Source organism: Canis lupus, chromosome 30 (genome assembly GCF_048164855.1).
Source record: "Canis lupus baileyi chromosome 30, mCanLup2.hap1, whole genome shotgun sequence".
Classification (NCBI taxonomy): domain Eukaryota; kingdom Metazoa; phylum Chordata; class Mammalia; order Carnivora; family Canidae; genus Canis; species Canis lupus.
Window position 1 is genome coordinate 7,957,290 of NC_132867.1, and position 14,626 is coordinate 7,971,915.

The window sequence follows — 14,626 nt, forward strand, 5'->3', positions numbered from 1 at the left end:
CACCAATAATAGAATGAAATATTTCATTATAGCCAGTTATTAGTTCCTTTTCCTTTTCACAACATACATTCTGCCCATACTTATCAAAGGGCAACTATCAGATGTACATCTCTCAACACTTCCTTAACCTAATGGTAAGCACAAAATACATGCCAAAGTAAAATGTAGGTCACAGTTGATGATTCTAAATGTGTCTTAGAATATTAGAAAAACACATACTTCTGAAATCATGAAAAAAATTTAAGGAGAAACATTTTCATCATTTCAGATGTTTATTCTTAATTCTCTATACATAAAAAGGACACAAATATATTCCTTATAATAAACTTTGTTCCTCCCTCATCTATTTTTGGAAAATCTATTCCATTTCTTAAAAATTTGATACAGTTTTAACCATCTGGGCCTGATATTTTCTTTGTGGGAATAATTTATGACTTAAAAAAAAATCTGTCTCTTCAGACGTTCTATTTCTTTAATTTTGGGTGTTTACTAGGAATTATCTATCCTAGTCAGGTTATTGAACTTATTTGCAAAAAGGTGTTTATAATATTTTTCACTTTATCCTTTTTTTTCATTTTTTACGTTTTTTATTTAAAGTCATATATAAGATTATTCCTGCATCTTCTCAATTGTTTCTTCCTTCTATTTGCCCTTTTCCTTTCCTACTTTGCAAGATTTGGCTTTATGTTCAAGGAACATTTTGTGGTCTTTGTCCAGTTTTAGTCTAGTGATAACCACCTTGCCAGGATGAACGCCCACGCGGGCAGTTGTGCCAACTGCCGTCTCTCCTGTGCTTGTTCAATGTAGAAGATGTATTTTTTTCCTATAAACCCGGGGTACTCTACCAGTTTGCTGATTTGTAGTGTCCTCATACAACCTATACTTCATCTTCCTTTTGGATAGGCATAGATCCAACATTGTACTTCTATCTCAGCTATTCAGAAAGAGAGGAAGACAATCTTCCCGTGATATTGGGAAGACTTAAATATCTTTTACAGTTCGTGCTGTCAGAAGTGACAAAGGGATTAAACATCATTTTGGCCACTGGTTCTTCAGCGATGGCTGCAAAAGGGAAGAGCTTGCTTTATTCTTTTAATGTCTTTAAGGTCTATGATAATATCTATCCCCTCTTATATTTCCTATTTTCTTTTTACTCTCTTTCTTTATTGTTGAGTCTCTATCAAGTCATTTAAGTTTTAAAAACTTTTCGAAGTACCAAAAATTTTGTTCTTCTACATTTCCTCCAACACTTGGTATGGTCCATCTTTTTAATATTTGCCACTCAAAGGAGTGGTAATAATTAATTGCACTGAGCGGTTTTTTTTTCTTTTTGTATGTTTGATTGCAATCCATATATCTTAAAACCACAAGAATTGTTTAACAAGAAGATAGCAGTACACAAGCATGTTGATTTAATTAGAAGAAATTATTTACCAAAATAAGATAGATATTAAATACAGAAATATTAAAAGTTCTCAACCAAAGCAGTCAATTGTATTACTTAGAGAGAAAGAGAGACAGAATGATGGAGAGAAAAACAGAGAGAAATATTGGATATATAATAGATTTATTACTTTGTTGAAGTGCTAAAGGGAGGCTGCCTAAGTTACCTTAATATAAATTACCTTGATATTTGTGTATGTATATGCTAAAATGTGTTTTATTAATAATTCACATTAATAATAGTCATTTGCATGACTAATCTATTATGTTTTATCTTCTATCTGGAATAGTTCACCTGTGAAACCTTGCTATAATGAGACTATGCTGACACTGTTGTTTTGTTTTGTTTTCCATTTCATTTCCAGGTAGTTTCTTGTTCATCTTTTTATTTATTAACTATTTCCCTAAGAACCTAAATTCATTTATTCCTAAAATATTAGATTTTCTACAACTGAAATAAACTCTAAGTGGTTGTAACTTAAGAACAGTAGTAGTTCTTATAATTTTATGTACAAGATTTTAATGTTAATGTTAATTATGGTATTTATTTTTCCATAGGCCAACATTGATTTCAGCCCAGCCACTTTTCAAATCTCACCTTAAAACAGGCCTTTTCAGGAACACTGACAACTGCATGCCCTGTGGAGATGAGGTAAGTCTCAGGAATTCATAAAATGTGGCTTCATATCTGAACTGTGCTTCTGAGCCACTTGAAAAGGATAAGCAACTGATGGGCCATGTGCCTTGTTGATAGCAGGACTTACTTGGTTTCCTGTTGTTCCCCACTAAGCTCTTAAATCTCATTATTCTGAAGGACTGTGGAGAGGGATTAAGTATGCCTGAGAGAGGCAGTGGTAAATTAGAGGGCAAAAATAGAAAAATCTTATATTCTTGCACTATTGGTGCTTGATATTTCCTGGAATATTGATGAATTTACTCAAATTTATTGACTAATGATTATCTTTTCTTATGTCTTTAGCCTATCCCTTCATGATACATTTTCTCATTTGGTTCACTGTTCAATTTCTAGGATGTCCAGTGACCTAATTAAATCTTAGACAATAGGCTATTTTCTCCTTCCTCTAAAATGCAATTGTATATTGATATTAATAGTTCATCTATTACTTTCTGGAATAACACAAAATAAACCTGGACTCCTATTCATGTAGAACATCTTAAGTGATACCAATGCAGTGATCAAATTGCCCTCTAGGTCTTCTTTTCAGACTAAATATGACCTGTTTCTTCAAATTTTCTTAACCCAGAATGATTTCCTGCAATTGGGTCACCTTTCTGAGTCACTGTCCCTTCCAAAATATATATGAAGGGTTCCCTTTTCTCCATATTTTCACCAATGTTTGTTATCTCTTGCCTTTTGATGACAATAATCTCAATAGGTTTGAGGTAATGTCTCATTGTGGTTTTGATTTGCATTTCCCTGGTCATTAGTCATACTGAGCATCTATTCAGTTCCTCTGCCCATTTTTAAGTCAGACTGTTTTTTTTTTTTTATTGACTTGTATGAGTTCATTATATATTTTGGATATTAATCCTTTATTAGATATTTGATTTCCAAATATTTCTATTTCATAGTTTTCTTTTTTTTAATTTTTATTTATTTATGATAGTCACAGAGAGAGAGAGAGAGAGAGAGAGAGGCAGAGACACAGATAGAGGGAGAAGCAGGCTCCATGCACCGGGAGCCCGATGTGGGATTCGATCCCGGGTCTCCAGGATCGCGCCCTGAGCCAAAGGCAGGCGCCAAACCGCTGCGCCACCCAGGGATCCCTATTTTGTTTCTTTTGCTATGTAGAAGTATTTTAGTTTGATGTGTCCTGCATATTGATTTTTGCTCTTGTTGTTTGTACTTTTGGTGTCATGTGAAAAAAAAATATTGCAAAGACCAATGTAAAGGAGATTTTTCCATTTTTTTTCCCCTCTAGGAATTATATGTTTTCAGGTTTTATGTTTAAGTGTTTAACCCATTTTGGATTAATTTTCTGAGTGATATAAAATAGGAGTCCAAAATCACTTTTCTATAAGTGGATATCCAGTTTTCCAAACACCATTTGATGAGACTGTCCTTTCCCTATTTAATATTCTTGGCTTTCTTGTCCAAATAGTTCACCATTATTCATTATCTCCAACATAAGGAAATAAGTGTTCATCAATAGATGAATGAATAAAGACACACAAAATGGACTATTATTCAGTCATGAGAAAGAAGGAAATTCTACCATTTGCAAGAACATGGATGGTACTTGAGAACATTATGCAAAATGAAATAAAATAGGCAGAGAAAAACAACTATTATATGATATTACTTTTGTGTGATCTTAAGAGTTAAACTCATGGAAATAGAATAGAATGGTGGTTATCAGGGGCTGGAGGAGCATGATTGAAGAAGTGGGGAGATGTTGGTCAAAGGGTACAGACTCCCAGTTATAAAAGAATAAGTTCTGGGGATATAATTCACAGTATTGAATTGACTGTGACTATAATTAATATTATTAGGTTACATACTTGAAAGTTGCTGAGAGAGTAGACCTTAAATGTTCTTACCACAAAAAAGAAATGGTAATTTTGTGATGAGATGGAGGTAAAGGTAAGAGAATAATCATTCTGCAATTATATAAGGGTATCAAATTAACAAGTTGTACATCACTTATAAAATATATGTCAATTATAGCTCAAATGAAGTGGGGGAAAATTATATATGAACTATTCAAGAAATACTTCAGATAAATTCTTCAAAATACCAAGTAAAAAGAATACATATGGGGATACAGCACCACCAAGCAGTTGGTTTATTGGAATTAAACAATCAAAAAAGATACTTAAGGATTGAGACATTTGACAGGCTTATTGATTCTTAAAAGCAGTGCATTTCTGAGAAAAGTAGCCTCAGTAAGGCTTATAAGTATCTGAGAGTGCTCCATTAAGAAAGTGGGAGATGAACTAAAACTTAAAAGATGAATAGGTTTTCATAATGACTTACAGTGGTACTTAGTAATAAGGAACTATATTTCAAATAAAATAATCCTACTCAATGTCTCTTCTGTTTGATGTTTGTACAAGTGAAAAGGAAGGAGAGTCTGAATTGGCATGTGGCAGCACAGCAGGTGCTAAACAAACACAACACTTTGTGCTCTTGTACGAAATATCATGAAAAAAACACCTTCTCCTACTTTCCATATGCATACAAATGTATTAAATATGGATTCCTTACCTATACAATATAATAAATTAAGTCCCACATTTTAAGTATATATAAGTATAGGTATGCATACATTTATACTTTCATGTATAGGTTTATATTTTTAATAAAATGATCAGTGTGGAATTTCACACGCTTGTATGAAATTTTATAGTGGGTTTTATGATAGTTAAGTAATTAGTCAAATAAATCTTCCTCAAAATTATTGTACACTGTAAAGTTTCCTGTGATATAAAAAATAAAATGTTAATGATCCATGAATTTTCAAAGAACAAATGCAGCATACACAATATATTAAAATGCTAGCACTTTTATTTAAAAAAAATCAGTGAGTCCAAGGAAACCTAATGACAAAATATAAAAATTGTTTTTATTATTCTAGAATCGGGACAAAAGTATCAGATAAGTAACATATTGGTTAAGTGATAATGATACTCTTAGGCTTGTTATTTAGGAAAACTTGTAAAGCAAGGAATATACTACATATTAATGCAAGCAGCCATCTTTTGTCTATAGTAATGTTCTTGAAAGGTTGAATTATTTGCGTGGAAACTATCAGGACAATTCAAGAAAATTATTTGAATTATCACAATGAATGAATGTTGGAGTTTATTTTAAGATGCTTACTGCTTGCAGCATTTTGGGGATTTCATATCTCTGGAATATAAAGAAAGTTCTGGCATTTTTTGTCCTTTATTGTTACTTCATATGTGCACAGATTTCCAGAAAGAAAAGACCAAAATCTGGTCAAATGGTTGAAAATGATGAGCAAGAGTGAAAGTACATGCTCATCATCTCAAAGAGAGTAAGTCTTTTTTACACTGACATTTAGGCAATCTGAACTTCATATACTCCATGGGGAAACTGACAATTTCTTGATTGATGAGGAGGAGTTGGTGATATAGAAATAACTGTTGCCAAGTTCTGGCCAATAATTCCAATATATTTCTTTCATTCTTAATAAAATTTCAAAACCTGAGATGTTGTAATAAAGTAATTGTAGCATGGTTCTTGGATGATGGAAAGAACTCGAGTGAATATCCTTTAATAAATGTTTTTTCTTGCCAGATTTTTAAAATAGTGTTTTTAATATATATATATATGTGCTTGCTGATAAGAAAAATGCTAAATTTCTTCATCCTTTAATAGTTTACATATTGACTCATTCCCCTCTCTACTACCACCCAATAGTTAACTTTTAGTGGTCTGTTACTCATTAGTGATATTTTCAGTAAATTAAATCTATCTATAATTAAAATTTTTTTCAGTTGAATTATTTTGATGTTTCAATTTCCCCCTTCAAGATTTTAGCCAAGTATATTTGATGTATTTCACTGTATTTCACTGTTCCTGTGTTTTTAAAACAAGCACTAATGAGAAATTAAAAGTAGCTGTAAACACTCAGACTCAATTTTCTCAGTCGCTGAATTCAGTGCAGTTAAAGCTAACAAATACTTTATTATATTGTGGTCAACATTATGGTAGAATATTCTCATTGATGGATATAAATTTAGCCTATTCCCCCACTAACATTTTTGTTATGTTCCAAAAGCTGCCTGCAAAGAAGTTTAGCACTTTGAAATGCAGTTTTTTTAAAATTCCTCTTATAAACAATACCTTACAAGGTGATTAATTGTTGAAGCAAGTTCACAAATACTATTTACCATAATGTCATAGAAAAATATATTGACTGCAACATTTCTATTGTTATTAACCACAACTCATAACCTAGTTTCTATGGAAAGTATATTAAAAATTCTGTCGGGAAATGCAGGTCTATTTTCCCCAAGTAAGCAATGGGAATGGGAACTCCTGGGGTTGTTTTAGCAGTAGGAAAGAGATTCCAGAACGAGCTTCCACAAGGTGACGTCTTTAGGTGAAAAGATATTGGACAGCAGAGTATTGGGGTTACAAGAAGTATGGCTCATTTATTGTAAAAACACACACAAAAAAAACTCTAAATGAGAATTCTTAAGTGTTATTGTATACTGACATCTTCTGTTGCTCTCTGGCTGCCTAGAACCACACTGTTGGGTCAGCCTTTTACAGAGAGAGCCTCACATTCCAAAATATTTACTCCAAATTACTATAATAAAAACTTGCATTCTTCCAGAGAAGATGCTTTAGGATAATGTTTTGAGAAGAGACTGGTGAAAGAAATTCACAAAAATATTTGAAGGCTAATAGTCTAATCTTTTATTTCACACACTTTAGTCTGTATCTGAATGATAATTTCACAGTGGAGTTTGTACTTATAAAAGGACTTCCGTTAGCACCACTAAAAAAACTGTAGCATTAATATGTGTAGCTCAGTTATGTACAAAGGCCATTATAATCCTAAAGTAATATAGGGTGATGCCTTGTAAAATAAAGAATGAGAGAGAATTCAACTCTACTATCTTAATGGTCATTGATAAAAATCTATGTCTTGAAACCTAATGCCTTTAGTTATAGAATGGCATGATATTTTGGTTATCTTGAATAAGAATACAATCAATTATAAAAATGGTAGAAACGAAACTGATTATGTTTATTTTCTGAACAAGATGACGGAACTGATAAAGATTTATTTAGTTTAATATATTTATAACGTGTAATATTACTGACATTAAGTATTTAATTTTTTTTATAATGCCTCTGCATGTAGAATTTTACCATATCTTCCAGGTTTGGGAGGATGGGTAATATATTTGATTCATTTAATAATCATTTTGAGTTTCTTTATGAATTCACTTATTGTGTATATATCTGTTAATATACAGTATTTTAGCATCAACTTTAATAACTACTTTCCTAGATAATGGTAAGAAATATTTCTTGTTTTCTTACACTATTTATAAAATTAGAGCTAATATTTATGTAGTGCTTAACATGCTCCTGGCACTGCTCTATGTTCTTTAACATATAAATGTATGAAATCTTTATAGCAATCCTATGTGATATTACTATCTCCATTTAATAAATGAGAAAACTGAGGTACACTATTTACGTAACTTGGCCAAGACTACACAGCTAGTAAATGTAGAGAGTATTATGTAATTTATCTATTTTACCAAAGATATTTTCCAGTGTTTAGGCATAGGAAAATATTCAGGATGCTTTTAAAGTCATCTACCTTGAGAAGGTAGTCTATCTGGAGGGATGATGTTCTTAAATACCTAAACACAGGGGTGCCTAGTTGGCTCAGTCACTTTAGTATCTGGTGTACCTTCAGCTCAGGTCATGATCCTGGGGTCCTGGGCTCCAGTCCTACATCAGGCTCCCTGCTCACTGGGAATGTCTGCTTCCCCCTCTCCCTCTGACCCCTCTGCTATGCTCTCGCTCTTTCTCTCTAAAATGAATAAACTAAAAAATATTTTAAAAATACCTAAACACAGAGAAAACAAATATGTAATCACAATGTTTTTCAGTGTCCTGTGGTCAATTACATGACATGGAACAAATAAGAGACACGTGGTAATTTAGTAAGCATGGCATAGCTGAATATTTTCAAGGAAGGGGAATTATAATTTGAATGAAGTGTGGAGAATGACTTGTCAGGCAATAGTGATAACTTGAAGAAATTCAGAGAATTAATGATAGCAAGATGAAATTAGTGGCAAGTAGCAAGAGAAAAATTAGGGAGCATTTGGAAACTAGAATGCACATGTAGTTTGTAAGATATTGGCACGAGGTAGGAAATGGGGCACTGAATAGGCTTCTGGGCTAGGCGTTAGGGTAGTTGCTGTTGATAATCAGTCATTTAGACAAAGTAAAAGGAAAAAGCACCAGCACTGGCAAATTTGGGCTGGAGGATAAATGACTTCAGATATGGACATACTGATTTGAGTTATAATGTGGGAGATTTTGTATATGTGATGGCATAGGGACAAGTTGGATTCTGCTGTGATTATTATACTATAATTAGATTTTTAATGAAATTAGAATTTTTAAAAAATCTGAATTCAAATCAGAGTAGTATAGAGTTGATTTTACAAAAGTTCTTAGATTTATGTGACAAAATGGTGATTTATTGATTGTGTACTTCAAAAAAAGTTTATGTTTTATAATATTTACAAATGATTGTCTAATGTCTGACATTTTAAAAAATAAATTTTGCACTAGAGCCTCTGTGAAACTTTCTTTTGCTCAGGGTTTGGGTTTGTCGGGTCCTCAGGGCACTCCATGGGGCTGCCCCCAAATCTCCTCAACAGGTGAGCAAGTGTCCACTCCTGGCTTGACTACAAAAGGTGGACCAGGGCAGCGGCCCTCAACAGGCCTCTATCTATAGTGCAGACAAAAGACCATGGAAGGACCTTGGGCCGAGGCATTGAAGGACAGATGGTCAGCAGCACTTTAGGTTAGATAAAGAAGGGTATTTCCTTAGTGTGGATTGCTGCCTTTAGTAAAAACATGTCCATTTGCCATTCACTCCACCAGTTGTGAAGAAACTGCTGGGATAGAAGAAATCATGTGCTGCCTCTGGATGAGCAGGTAGGAGAGCAGAATGGAAAAAAAAAAAAAAAGTAGTTTGAGAAAGCAGTTAAATGTCTGGCAGAGAAACTAAAGAAAACAGGACAATTAGATAAGCTTGAGAAAGCCATCATCACTCAAAATTGTAATACTAAATGTCTTACCATACCAAGCACTTGCTCTGAAATTCAGAAACTGAGGAGACCCATTATGATAGATCAGTGGGATAAGACAGGCCTTCACAGCTTCTTTGAACAAACCAGGTCTCTTGATGGTTGTCTTCAAGTATCCCATTGAAAAGGACAGCCACATTTATGTGTTGCTGACCATGGTACTGGCCTGATCTTCACAGGCATCACGAAATCAAAGCAATTGTAAACTGTGAATGTGCTTTTAATCTTTAAAAAGATCTGAAGTATGTTTACACTTTACTATTACCAGAGATTTGAGACACAAGTTTTGCTTCCAGTATTGAAATCCTAATAGAACTGTCACCTCTAGATGATTATACCTGCTCCATTCCTGGAAATACTAATTTCCCAGTGAGAACTGAGCCACAGAGTAATTACACACCAGAAACTCCATCTCCTGGATGTATCATGGAAAATGGAAAAACATGATCAACAGATGAACGGATATAGGATCTCCAGCAGAACTATCTCCTACTACTTTTTCTGTGTTAACCATAGTTTGAATTTGCAGCCAGTTACTCATTTAGGTGTTCAGTAGCATATTATGAATTAAACTGGAGGGTTGGAGAGAATTTTCAGGCATCACTGCTCTCACTCTGTAGATGGCTTCACAGATCCATCAAACCCAGAAAGGTTCTGCATAGGGTTATTCTCTAATATCAACCAAAATGTGACTGTAGAAATGACAAGAAGACATATAGGAAGAGGAGTATGCTTATATTAGATAGGTGGGGAAGTTTTCACCGAGTGCCTAAAGTGATACTGTAGTCTTTTGCAGAGCCCCAAGTATAATCAGAGATAGAGCTAGCACCCTGCAACAGAGTGTAAAATTCCACCAGGCTGCAGTCTGAAGATCTTCACTAACCAGGAATTTGCTGCTCTTCTCGCAGTGTGCTAATCAGAGTTTTGAAGCTGTGTATCAACTAGGATGTGCATCCTAAGAATGAGTTTTGTGAAATACTAGGAAGCAGAATACAGAAGGCACATGGTAACGAACACTCACCAGATTGTGTTGGGGAATGACTGCATAAGAAGGTTTCCAGAAGGAACTGTCCTCTACAAAGATGCCATGAATGTGATGGTTCAGATGGAGACTTTATCTTATGCAAGGTCAAGCTGAAAACAGTATGGATTCCTCCTTTTGTCCCTTGAGAAAGGGCGGCCTAGCCTCAGATAATATGTAAACAACCTCTAAAGTAGATTGAGATGAAAAACAGAGGGTGTGCTTTGTCAGCTTTTGCGTGAGAACTGAATAAATGCAGCCTGCAAGGGCAAGAGCTTGCCCTTAGCCCTAGAGGCTTTGAGACCCCCACTGTGTATTCATTCATTCATAGCCATGCAGCACCAACAGGATTGAACTTCATCTGAATGGACCTCTACAGTGGTTGGACAAAGTATTAACTCACATATGATCCCTTTGTTACAGAGAACTTGGTTCTTGTCTCACAGAGTCAAAGAATGAATCTTGAGGACACAGGAGCGTGAGTAAAGGATAGAAGCTTATTAAGTAAAGATACAGAGAAAGCTCTTAGGAGTGAGAGGGGTCCCGACAATGTTGCCACTGAGGGCTTGTAGGGTTGGCCTTTTACTGAAAGCCTGATCAGGGAACCTAAATCCTTTTAAACTATCCATTGATATCACCATTGAGTAAGGACTAGTGATAACATCGTTAATGGCTTACTTCCTTTTTAGAGTCTGATGATTTTTTTGGTTACAGTAGGTGTTAGAACAAGACACCCTCCTCACCCACACCTTAGGGCAGTGTGGTGTGGCTTGTTCTCTTATCTCTGGTTTCCTTACACCTCAGCATTTTGGGGATTTTTGTGAGCCTGCTTCCCTGGCTGCCTACCTAGCCCTGCCTAGCCTCATCTGTCCCTGACTCACCTTCAGGTGTGTTGCTTAAGCATGTCATCAAGCTTTATTGCCAATCAAGTCCCATCAAAAGGCGAAATGTAACAACTCTTTTGTCTTTTGTCATAGTGTTTGTCATAGCCCCATGGGCTGTTTACTGTCTAAAAACTTAAAAGAGGAAAAAGCACTTAAAGTCCCACCAATTGAAGCACCTTGTAGAATAGGTTTTCTGCGTTTGAATATTAAATGGAAAATTTCATTTCTGGAAATACTTTCCTGTACAGGAAGAAGAGGAGATTTTAAAGACACGCTGATGTCTTCTTGGGCATTGTGGACGCTGAGAAAATTAAGGCCATTTCACCTCAAGTTCAGCATTAGCACAAGTACAGACATCTCAGCTCCCCTCCCCACCCCCCCGTGCTTAAAAGCCCCATATCAGAATGTAAACAGACTTGAGAAATTCCTCCCCCTTCTGGAGGTCCCCTAGACCAGCCCATGAAAACCCAGCTGAAACCCACCTTGGGGTCCAAGTCCCTGATGCTGTGTTGGGTATACGTGGATCCAAGCTCGAGCTTGTTAATAAACCCTCATGTACTTGCATCAGTGTGGCTCCTTGGTGGTTTTGTGGAGGCTGAGAAAATTAAGGTCATTTCACCTTAAGTTCAGCGTTAGCACAAGTACAGCCATCTCAGGCCCCTGTGAATAAGAGCTGAACTTTACCTTACTTCAGTTAAGCCCCATATCAGAATGAGAACAGAGCTCAATGCCCTTGAAAGCCCCATATCAGAATGTAAACAGAACTTGAGAAATTCCTCCACCCCTTCTGGAGGTCCCCTAGACCAGCCATAAAACTAAGCTGGAACCCACCTCGGGGTCCAAGTCCCTGCTCCGCTGTGTCCGGTACACTTGGACCCAAGCTTGAGGTTGTAAATCAACCCTCGTGTACTTGCATCGGTGTGGGCTCCTCGGTGGTTTCTCGGATTCGCAATCTTGGGCACAACAGTTTCTCAGATTCACGATCTGGGGCACAACAGGCATAAAACTGAGTGTCCCAAAGGTTTATTAATAACAGTTATAGTTATGTGTACAGGTAATATATCATGACTCAGTATTGCAGTATTTGGCTGTTTATATACATTATTAATTTGCGTAAATTTGGTATGTATGTGCGTTTCTTGATTTAATAATGACTTCATAAAGTTACAGTTATCTGTTATTTCCACTTATCCATTATTTTTGTCTTTTTTTGATATAGAATATATATCAAGACTTTAATGTTATCATTTAGAAACAGATTTTCCTTGTAGCAAAACATTTTTTTTCTGCCTTCATGGGACCCAGGAAATTTAACAAAAATCCCCTGGCCCTGGACAAGCAGAGCAGGACTAATTCCATTTTGTGCTGCACCGGCCACCTCCTGTATGACCCCCACATGACCTGCTTATTGCTTAAGGCGCTGCCCCAGCCTAGTCAGGCCGCTGGGCACACCCTTATGGGAAATCGGATCATAACAATGTAACTGTGCCCGCCACAACTGCGCGCCAATTCCGAGCAGAGTGATAGGCCAGTTCAAATGGTCACTATAGGGTAAATTGTGATTCTATCGGCCACCTGCGTGTGGACCGACCTGACTGTGCAACTTTCTGCGTATGTTGCAATCCCACCGGCCACGGGCCCCTATAAAGCTGCTACGCCTCTTAGCCTCGGGGCCCAAGTCCCTGCTCCGCTGTGTCGGGTACACTTGGACCCAAGTTCCAGCTTTTATTTACTTTTTTTTTTAATTTTTATTTATTTATGATAGTCAGAGAGAGAGAGAGAGAGAGAGAGAGGCAGAGACACAGGCAGAGGGAGAAGCAGGCTCCATGCACCGGGAGCCCGACGTGGGATTCGATCCCGGGTCTCCAGGATCGCGCCCTGGGCCAAAGGCAGGCGCCAAACCGCTGCACCACCCAGGGATCCCCAGCTTTTAATTTTTTTTTTTTAATTCTTATTTTACTTATTTATGATAGGCACACAGTGAGAGAGAGAGAGGCAGAGACACAGGCAGAGGGAGAAGCAGGCTCCATGCAGGGAGCCTGATGTGGGATTCAATCCTGGGTCTACAGGATCGTGCCCTGGGCCAAAGGCAGGCGCTAAACTGCTGCGCCACCCAGGGATCCCCCCCAGCTTTTAAATAAACCCTCGTGTGTTTGCATCGGTGTCAGCTTCGCAATCTTGGGCACACCTTTTACCAAAAATAAAGTCTTTTTTTGGAGGGGGCAGATAAAAATAAAATAATAAAACAAAATAAAATAAAATAACAAAATAACAAAATAAAATAAAATAATAAATAAAATAAAATCTTCCAACAAGAGAATTCTATCAGTCTTCAAGCAAAACAAAAACACTGTAATCTATTTACTGTGTTAAGTGGTCACACTTGTAAAAAATAATAATGCAAATAAATTGATATATTAGAAAACAAATAAAAATTCGAATTAGAAATTAGAAAATAAGGCATTCCATCTGGCTGTCTTACTGATTACTTACTGCCAATAAGAATTTTCCCTGCTATTGAAGTCTGCCTGACTTTGCCTGTAGAGAGTTTATACAAATTAATACATTTGCAATCTTTCCATCTAAAAAATAAAAATAAAAATCTGTAAGATGACAGATATATTATTTTCTCTTAAATCAAATTCCTTCTCATAGTTTTAGAATTATGTACCTGTTTGGTATTTAAAGTGAGACACATTTAGAAGCATCAACTGTGGCCTACATTTTATTTTTGGCCTATAGTTCCTATTTCCTGTAATCTTAAGAAAGTGGTGAATGATACACATATCTGATAGTTGCCCTTTGATAGCTGTGAGCAGAATCAATGTTGTGAAAGTAGAGGAACTAATAGATTGTTATTAAATTTTTCATTCTGTTATTGGGTGGTTATTAGATTAGTTATCATGAGAAATGTTTAACAATTTGCCCAAGCCTGAGGCAGCTCATAGATATCTTGTATTGAAGTCTTATAACATATATCTAATTTTATTCAAAATCTATTCATTCACCATCTTTTGTATGACCATTTATTTTAATCAGGAGCTAAAAATATCTTTGAAAAAGAGTGATTCTCTCACTCCCATCCCCAGTACCACCATGTGGTTTAAGAGATAAATTTTCAATACAATACCTCTAAAAATATATGATTTTGGCTTAGTAATCAGAAATTATAGTTTTAAAGTTTAGCCAAAGAATTAGAATATATTAAGAAATCGAGGTAATAATTGCCCCTCTGAGACTTTATATGAGACACCTCTGAAATATAAATATATTTTTAATAGAGGTTCAATGCACAAAACAATCTAAAATGTGTTATTTACCATTAATCTGTTAATAAAAAATGAGGAAGTTGATTAATAACATTATAAACATGACCTTAATGAAACTAGAGTTAAATAAAATATCCAATTAGTTGCATTAGCTTGCTAAAAGAAAT

At 35.7% G+C, this 14,626-nt stretch overlaps 1 long non-coding RNA gene and 2 pseudogenes across 1 annotated transcript in view; 2 read left to right on the forward strand and 1 right to left on the reverse strand.

Annotated features, from left to right (window-relative positions):
• Positions 1-609: 609 nt before the first annotated feature.
• On the reverse strand, positions 610-1,036 carry LOC140621833 (large ribosomal subunit protein uL24-like; annotated as a pseudogene).
• A 960-nt stretch (positions 1,037-1,996) lies between these two features.
• Positions 1,997-14,626, forward strand: part of LOC140621834 (uncharacterized) — a 33,590-nt gene continuing 20,960 nt past the window's right edge. Inside the window, exon 1 of the long non-coding RNA XR_012021560.1 lies at positions 1,997-2,095. This is a non-coding gene — a long non-coding RNA (uncharacterized lncRNA). The remainder of the gene's footprint in view (positions 2,096-14,626) is intronic.
• Positions 9,067-10,423, forward strand: LOC140621379 (mothers against decapentaplegic homolog 2-like; annotated as a pseudogene).